The following is a 9,596-nucleotide window of genomic DNA, read 5'->3' as shown; positions in this document are numbered from 1 at the left end:
CTTGAACGGGGGTCAGTGAGGCCAGGTCTGCGCTATGGGGCGGGCAGGCTCTTACAGCCAGTCAGCGCCGCCACCTCTGCCTGGGGGAGCGTGGCAGGGAGGTGGGGGGGAGGATGTCTCGGTCCCCTTCCCTCCTGCACAGGGCAGATGTGGTCCTGGAGTGGGGACCCCACGCACCCAGGACTCAGATGCAGAGGCTGGGGCTGGGTCTTTGACCGGCTGAGCTCCAGTTCCTGGGAGCAACGGGGCCCCAGGGCTCGCCCTGCCGGACTGCTCTCAACCTAGAACTAATGCCCAGCCCCCTCTACTGCCAGCAGGCTAGGCTGTTGAGGCCAGAAGCAAGGCAGGGGGTGGGCAGGTGGGCAAGCAGGGAACAGGGGGCGGGGCCTGATAAGAGGGAGGGGCAGGCGGTGGGCAGTAAGGGCTGGCCACACTAAGGCTTGGCTCTCATCTCTCCCCCGAGTCCCAGCCTGAGCTCTGTGCCCCCCAGGAATGACAGCCAGCAGGCAAGATCCAGGCAGGCCTGAGGGCTCTGGAGAGCCTGGGGGCAGGGACAGGGGTCTGGATGCTAGTACCCCTTTGGTTCCTCCAGCTCCAATGTCTGAGTGGTGACCCAGTCTGATGCAGGCTCACAAGTCCTACATTCCAGAACCCCCTCTCTCCCTAGCCAAGGAGAATACTGGGGAAGATGTGAACCCTGACTTCTGAGGGGCCCACGGATCGAGGCGGAAGACCCTTGGCCACACTCACCTCCTTCTAGGTTATTTCCAGCCCCAATACCTTTGCATAGGCTGTTTTTTTCCCCCGTACCCTTGTCTGGGACCCTGGCCATGGCTTGCTCCTGGTCACCCCCTGGTCTCCGTGACACATCATCTCCTCTGAGAAGCCTCCCTAGACTAGCCTGGACCTGCTCCCTCTGCCTTGTCTCTCACCCTGACTCCTCAACGCTGTGCACCCTGAAACGAACCTGTTTCTTGGTTATCTTGTTTCTATGTGGATCCCCTCCATCCTATGAGTGTCAGCGGGCACGGACAAGTTTCTGTTGTCCCATATCTATATATCCCCAAAGTCTACAGCAGACCCTAGAACACAGTAGGCACTCAGTAAATGTTGGATGAGCAAATGTCCCAAACATATCAATTTACCCATTTACCCAGTGGGGCCTGGGACCCACTGTCAAACTCCATCCATGGCGTGGGGTCAGGGGAGATGAGGGGGTGTTGCTGGCAAACCAGCTAGAGTCTGGGTCACTGCAAGGGGCACCCCCAGACAGCAGCAAGCCTCAACCCGGTCTGCTCTGCGTGCCCCTCCCACCCCCTGGCTGAGATTCTTCTCAATAGCCTGAGAAGGCCGGGTGACCCCATGGTCTCTACAACAACTTGGGCATAAGGACCAGCCAGCAGGGGGCGTAAAAGGGATAGAAACCAGCCTTCGGATCCAAACCCAAACCCCAGAACCCAGGATCCCAGCCCAGAACCCAGAGTCCAGACCTGGAACCTGGAACTCCAAACCCAGACTCCAGACTCAGATCTCAGGATCTGAATCCCAAACTTAGAACCTGGAACCTGACCCCACTCCGGGGACCCAGACTAAAACCCTGGGTGCCAAACCCAGACCTTAAATCCAGACTCCAGACCCAAGGGCCTAGGCCAAGGACCAGGACCCTAAACCCAGAGTCCAGATCCAGGACTCAAGACCCAGGACCCAGGACCCAGGACAGGGACTGCTGGCGTTCCAGACTGGCACTGCCTATGGCTCTGTGTCGACAAGGGCTGGGAAGGGAGGAGGGTAAACTCTTGGCAAACAGCAGGGTGAGTGCTTGGCAGACCTTCCTGGTAGTGTTCCTCTGAGGGGCATGAGGACTGTCCCTCATCCTGTCGGAGCCAATTTGGGGAGCTCAGAATATGGTGGCCACGTGGAGGGGGTGGTGGAGGGTGACAGGAGGGAAGGATGGCTAAGGCCTGGCCATCCTTTGGGCCCAGGAGCCAGAGGCAGGGAAGGAGGGTCGGGCTCTTGTCCCCCTGGCCGCAGGCTCCGCAGGCTGCCCTAGCCCGCCCCAGACCGCCCCTCCTGGCCCGAGGCCTCTGGGCTGGGATGCAGGCCCACACTTCCCGGAGGAGTCGAGAACGCGGCCTGGGCCAGACCCAGAGCCTTAGAAGTAGGTCAAGTGTTGCTGTGTAGCAGGTCCTGGGGACCCCGTCCAGGCGCGGGCAGGCCCATGGGCGGCAGCTCACCCACCAGGGCACACACGTGTATGCACACAGATGTGAACCCACCACCACACGATGGGTGCCCATGAGCACGGAGCCCATGCAGGGCCCTCAGCTCCCGCCCAACTGCACCGATGGGGGCATTGAAGCCCCAAGAGGGGCAGGAGCTGCCCAGCAACTCTGGCCAGAAGCGGCACGAGGCAGCCACGAGGACGAGGAGGAGAGGAATTTCTGCACCATCCCACGGTCCTGGATCCTTGGGTGAAAGTCTGACTCCAAGGAGGACTTCCCAGCAGGGCTGCCGTGCCACCAACAGGATGTGGCCTGCTTCCCGGAGCATAGCTCCAGGCCTTGAAAGATGGGAAGGAGTGGCCAAGGGGGAGGCAGCAGACTCCTTATGCTCTTGTGACCCAGGCCGGTCCTGGCTCCTCTGAGCCTCCATTTCTCCATCTGTACAATGGCCATGGGTACAGCGAGGTGACAGTCACAGCCCCGGGGCCCCAGCCCATCCTCGCCACCCCCACACCACACACGGACAACTCTGTCCTCAGCAGGCCAAATACAACCCTCAGGCCCCTCCCTCTGCCCACTGTGCTGACGGGGACCAGATGCTCCAACCTTGTGGTTCTGGGGTGGGGGTGGCAGGACCCAGCGGGCTGGCAGGCAAGCCCTGGGTTTGGCCCAGGGACCTATAATCAGCTCCTGCCCCTCTGATCCCTGCCCAGGACTGACGCTTGGGGCTGTGGTGTCCTGGCCGGCTGTGGCCACGGCCGCTATATTTGGGAGCCCAGTTGAGCATGAGGGAGGGGTGGGCAGGCAGGAGCCTCCAGGGACCAGTGCCTCATGGGAGGACAGGACGGGGGACACTGTTGGCCAGGCTTGGTCCTCTACAGAAGAAGGGCGTAGCCCTGACTTTAGGGGCCCTGTCTGAAGGGCATGCTCTGTTCTCAGGGTCCCAGCCTGGGGGACATCGGCCCTGTCCTCCGTGGCAGGGTCTTAGGAGGTGGACCGAAAATGTGTCCGGGAATACTGAACCCCTTATTTAGTCCAAAGAGTCAGACTGTAAGTTGGGGCCAGGCATCCTGAGCGTGTAGGAAAGGGGTGGGGGCTGACGTGGGTGACAGTAGTGGAAAGGCTCTCAAGGGGTGAGTCTGGGCGTAGAGGGGTCTCAGATGGGAGGGACGGGAAGAGGGGTGCCAATGTGCTGAGCCGAAGAATGGAGAACACAAGGGCTCGAGGCAGGGGTCCGAGGGAATGGGGTGAGGTGCCGCCCAGCCCCTCCCCAGCGTGGCCTGCGGCCTCCCTGAACCGCCCTGGACATTCCCGCCACTGGGCCAAGCCCTGTACACTCCTACCAGCAGTTTCCCAAAGAGCAAATATTTATTGTCCTTGGAAGAAAAAAAAAGAGTCCCCTTTTAGGATCAGGGTCTGGGAGCTGCTACTGAGGCTTGCAGGGGTTCAGCGGCGGCCCGAGATGACCAGAAACCCCACCAAGACAGACTGAGGCTGGAGGAAGGAGGCTGGGGCCGAAGCTGGTCTCGGAAGAGAGGGGTCGTGGCCGGCCCAGGCTGTGGGGCAGGGGGCTCTGGCCCGGGCCCATTTCCCCGAGGCTTCCCCAGAAGAGGTCTGAGGGTGGACCGACCCTGTCACACGGCAGGAGGTGTGAATGTGTATGGAGATGTGTGCCATCTCGTGCGCTCACGTGTGTCCCACGAGGCTGTGAGCCCACGTGTGTGTGAGCATGGCCGGGGGCTCCTGGCTCTGTGTGCGTGGCCATCTGCGAGACTGTTCATCGGTTGGCACAGGGCGGGGTGGGGGCATGTGGACACAACCTCTGTTGAATGGCCAATTCAGTCAAAAATGAGAGTAAATTTAGCAGGGGAAAAAAAAAACCCGTCAGTCAGACGAGGAGTCTGAATTGGGTGGTTGTTTGACTGGATGGACCAACTGTCTCAGGCAAACAGTCCCTGCTGGCGGGAGGAGGAACGGGCTGCCCTCCCCACCGGGGCCTGCGTGGGGAAACTGGAGACGGGGACCCCCACCGGCCAGAGGTGAGACCAGAGATGGGGACGGATTCAGACACAGGGAAGGGAGGGTCACGAGGCCATCCAGAGACAAAGAGAGCTCCCAGCGCCCGCAGACAAGGTGTGCACGCACACGGCCCTCTGGCCCTGGCTCTCAGCTCTGAGCCAAGGAGAAGGCAGAGTCAGCCTTGCCCCCCAGCAGCCCAAAGTGGACAAGAAGGGGGCACCAGACCGGGAGGCGGGAAGAGAGGGTGGGCTGGTGCAGTCAGGGCAGAGGGGGCAGCGGCTGGCACGCGGACAGGGCAGGGGACAGGGATGGCAGTGGTGAAGGCGAGGGCAGCAGGGTGACAAGGGGGGGATGGTGGTGATGGCAGAAGAGGCTGTGGTGCCCAGGAGGGCCTCCCTCCCTGTCCCCTTGCTGGGGTGGCCCCATGAGACCCAGGGCTGTCCCCACCCCGCTCCACCCAGCACCAGCTGTGTCCTTGCCTCCAGTGGCCACACAAACACCCTCTGTGGCCCAGGGTGTGGAACTGCATTAAAAATGGCCCAAGCCCCCAGCCAGGAATAGTTAGGGTCAATTCCAGTACCTGCTCGTGTGGATATTTATATATATGCCCGCCCCCCCCATCTAAAACAGCACACACACACACACACACACACACACATGCACACACTCAGAAATACCAGGGTCAGGCTGACCTGCTCTTGCTATGTGTCTGTGTCTGTCCGAAGACACTCACTGGGCCCTGGACACTCCCCTCACCACCTGGTCTCTTTTCACCAACACCAGGGCCAACAGGAATCCCACTGACGTGTGTGTGCACACACACCGACATCCCCTGCCTATGGGAGCTTGCACCAAGAGCAACCACACGCCCGTGCACACACCTTTAAACATAAATCTTCATGCAACATAGATGGCTTTACACAAATGTGTATACACACGTGTGCGTGCCTGTGCACACATTCACACACTTGCTCACACGTGCCCTTTGCATGCATATGTACACACATTCGCATGCCTTTGCACACGCACACACCTAGCACATCACACTTCCGAGCTCACCGGTACAGAAAGAGCTCGGGGTGGGAATTAGGAGCACTGGGAAGGAGGAGAGACTAGAGAAATCAGGGAACCATAGCAGGCCCGTCTGGGGAGGTCCGGGAGCTTATGTGAGTACATGTGAGTGTGAGCGTGAATGTATGTGTCCAGGTGTTTGGGACCTTTCGACTGCCTCCTCCCCGGCCCCCTTGAGAGCCATCCTCCACCCCCACCCTGTTCACAGAGGGAATATAGGGGCTCAGCACAGCAGCTGGGCCTGGAGAGGTCAGCGTCCCCAGGTTTGGGGCTCGCAAGCCCTAGCATCTGTGTTATTCTTGGCACGCTCAGGCCAGATAAGCATGGGGGTCAGAGCTCGGCTCTCGTGGGAAAGGACTCTCTGGAAGTCTCCCGACCCATTCCTTTCCCAGATCCTGGACCCCAGGGCAGGCAGGGGTGGGGGCAAAGGGAAAGAGGGGTGGCTGAGGGACAGGCAAGTCTCCAACAGGCTGGCCCTGAGGGCTGGGTGGCGGGGGTGGGGGGGGGAGAACACACAGATTCAGAGACTCACAGACCCCCAGGACTATAGAGTGACCCCTCAAACCAGCCCCGGGACGCCCAAGTACAGGGCCTGGAGCCCATGGAGAGGGGCAATGCCAGGCCCCCAGCTCTCCGCAGCAGCTGGACCGGAGCCCCTCGGGCTAATGGAGAAGCTACTTTAGAGAGATGGTTGGAATGTTAGGGGACCTCAAAGCATCATGCCCCATCCATAGCAGATCATGAAGTGCTGTCCTGGGATTAGTTATCTGTTCCCCGTCTCATTGCTGACTTCCTGGAGCCTCTTCCCCACCAGAGACCTCAGGGTACACATTCGCATGGTGGGGTGGGGTCTTGGGTCAGCTCGGAAGGCATGCAGTCCCCCTAACACAGTCAGAAGGAGGCATGCTTGGGCCAGAGTCTCCTCCCTCCCCCAACTGCACCAACCTTTGCCCCCAGCCCAGGTCTCAGGCCCTTGCAGAAGGCTGGGGTTTGTCTGCTGGAGCTTGGAGCTCAGAGCCGGGTCAACAAGGGAACAATCAGCTGGAATTCTTCAGGAATACAGGGCTCATCCACGGCTGCAGATAAGCAAGGAGGAGCTGGGGGCTTTCTGCGACCCCCGGAGCCTGGCCTGACAGCAAGTCCCGCCCCTCTGAAGAGGGGCCTTGCCTTCAGGAGTTCTGGCCCCTGGGGGATAAACTGGCCCCTCCCGCAGCCCAACCCCATCTATCTGCACGCTCCCACCCCAGCTTGGTCCTCTAATGGCTGCAGCAGTCTGGGGTCAGCGACCATGGAGAGGAATCATTGATTGCGGCTGCCAAGAGCCCTCGCCACCTCCGGCCCTGCGTGCCTGACCTTGGGGTCCAGAGAAAGGACATGCCAGTTTCCCCACCCCCATCACCCCCATGAGGACAGCAGCCACAGGGGCAGTGTGGTTGGCCTGCACTAGAGAACTGGGGTGCACCTTCCCGCAGCCCCCCACCTCCCAGGCTTCTGTCTCCCCTTTGGGAGTTGGGCTCCAGTTACCTCCAGCTTGACCCTTGGGCTGGGATCTGAGCTTTTTCCTCACCCCTGAGGAGGCAGAGGACCCCCAGAGACGGAGCGGCGGCCCAGGGCAGGCAGGGGATACAGGCACACCTACGTGATTTCGGGCAGCCCTCCTTGGTCCCAACCAGCTGCCGGGGCCCCTCCAGCTCTGCGGACGTCTTCGATTTATGCATAGCCACTCTCCTGTTATCTCTGGAGCCCCCTCCAAGGTGGCCACCCGCTGGTCCCCAGTCGGGGCCCTTCAGCCTCTTCCACAGCCAACCGGGCCCGGGGTGTTGGGAAGACCTGGGTACTTGGTCTGAATGAGCTTGGTGACCTCTGGCACGCCATTGCCCCTCTCTGGACATCGCTCTCCCACACACAGTTTTATAAACTTCCCCAAGTGCTTCCCCTTTCTGGCCAGTTCAGCCAACGTCCACGGCGCCTCTGGGCCAGGCTCTGTGCCGGGCGCTGGAGAGCTGGACAGACACAGTCCTGGTCCCAGCCCGAGATGTTCCCAGCGTCATTGCCAACTCATTGCTTCACCCAGCTAGTGTTCTCTGAGGCATGAGAGGAAACTGAGGCCCAGAGAGATGGCCCAGCTGTCCTCAAATGGCCCAGCCTGACCAAGGACCACCCACATAGGGCATCCCTCCAATCCAAGCAGGGCCCAGTATCATGACCTAGGGGTCCCCGACCCTAGATCTCCCCACCACAGCCCCCAGCCAGGACCCAGTGTCTGAGCTAACCCCCTTTCTTCTGCCTCTTCCTTCCTGGCCCCCTGTCCCTTCAAACCGCAGGGCCCAGCCGGCCTCTGGAACGCGTGCCCAGGACCTCGGTGATATTTTGAGTTTAAGAAAACTTTGCAGTCGGCAGGAGCTCTTAAAAGTTATAAATAGCAGCAGCGGGAGCCCATGCTGGGAGAGGCGGAAACACGTGTCAAACACGCCTGGGAGGGGGGTATTCTGAGGCACAGACAACCCCCCCCCCCAGGGACCCACCAGGCTTCAGGGGATTTTACAACCACTGGAGCGGGAAGTCACACCCCACCCGGAAGGCGTCTGGGAAAGGAGACTCCGTTCTCGCCCCCCCACCAGGGTCCCAAGAGGTTGGCCAGGTTGCCCAGGCATGTGGGGACGCTGTGGAAAGGCATCTGGGCTGGGAGGGCTTGCACCTACCTGCCCCTCCCCACCACCAGCTCCCCACTCAGCTGCCCAGCATGGGAACCCTAGGGCTCAGAGGAGTCTGGGAGCACGTCCACACTACCCCCAGCAAACACGGGCAGGATGGGTTGGGGTGGGGTGGGGACGGGTAAGCCTGGAGTGAAGAAGGGACCATTCCAAGGTCACGTGGGAACTGGGTAGCACTCAGACCCCCAAGCCATGGTTCTTCCCACTGAACAAACGCCGCCACTGCCTCCCTTCCTGATACCCAACCCGCTCTGGTTAAGCAGAGTTAGAAGCCTGAAGACAGCATGAATGCTAGAGAGGACAAGGGACTCCCTCCACCGCTGTGGGGGGCGCACTCACGCCCACCCCAAGGCCAGGTGTGAGGTCTCAGGCTTGCCTTGAAGGCTATGGGATTTGAGGACCTGCTCTCAGAAGCCTGGTGCGACAGGACACAACCATGAAGCCCCCCTTGATTTTCTCAACTGCTCTGCAGTGTTCATGGGCAACAATCATTACTCCAACGACGGAGAGGTCAGGAAACTGAGGCACATCTGAGACCATCCCCACCCCACCCCCACCCAGCAGGTCTGGGGGTGGCAGCCAGACCTGGCATCCAGGCGCTCTGAACCTCAGGGAGCCCCAAAGGGTTTATGGGGCTCCCAATGAATGGGCCTGTTGAGCTCAGAGGGGGCCGGGCCCAAGTAAACACGCTGGGTCTGAGCTGCCATTCTCCCCCTGCCTCCTTCCCCAGGACCCAGGACCAAAATACAACTTCCTGTCCCCGGAGCTGAGGGCCAGACTCGCCCCTCAGAGCCTTGGGCTGGGGCTCACTGCAGGAACACAGCCTGGCCCGCATTGGCGGCCCCTGTGGGGAGAGCGGACTTCAGGTTTTCAAATTCACAGGTCTGCATCCAAGCCCTGAGTGCCTGGGCCCTTGATGGAGCCCCTTCGAAACTTGAACTGCCCATCTGTTAATGGCAGATCAGGAAACCAAGGTCATGAGCAGGAAGGGGACCCACAGGTCAGGGCAGAACAGGCCCCATTTCCTGGCCAGCAAGGGTGGGAACAGAGGGAAGAGCAAGGGGGTGTGTGGGGGCTCAGAGGAGGGAGAGGCTGCACGAATGGAGGGTCAGGGAGTAACAAGCTTGAGAGAAAGCAGAGGAGCTCCTTCCCCTTGGACACTGTTGCCCACTGACCTGGCAAGCTGAAATCTGGTCCCCCACTGGCGCTGGTCACAGAATGGCCTATCCACCCAGGGCCCACCCCCCTTGGAGCTGCACCCCTGGGAGCAGCCCAGCATGGGGGGCAGGAACCCCGTAAATGCTTGTTTGTCATAGCCTCATGCCAGGGCCCCCGCCAGCCCTGTCTACTCCCTCAGCCTCACCTCCCCACCTGGATTCCAGGGATGGACAAGCTCTCTGCCTCCCTTTCCAGCCTGTGAACATACTAGAAAGTCCTTTGGAAACTGTAAAGTACGGTACTCTCCCCGGGAGCCTGGAAGAGCTGGGGAAGGGCCGCCCCCAGGGATGGGGGCCCCAGGAACGTGCCCCTGCTGCTGGGGGCCAGTTTGGGGCCAGCCGCCTCACGTGCT

This window comes from Ursus americanus, chromosome 14, assembly GCF_024610735.1.
Source record: "Ursus americanus isolate L20-20 chromosome 14, mUrsAme1.1.p, whole genome shotgun sequence".
NCBI lineage: Eukaryota > Metazoa > Chordata > Mammalia > Carnivora > Ursidae > Ursus > Ursus americanus.
This window is presented reverse-complemented; position numbering follows the sequence as displayed.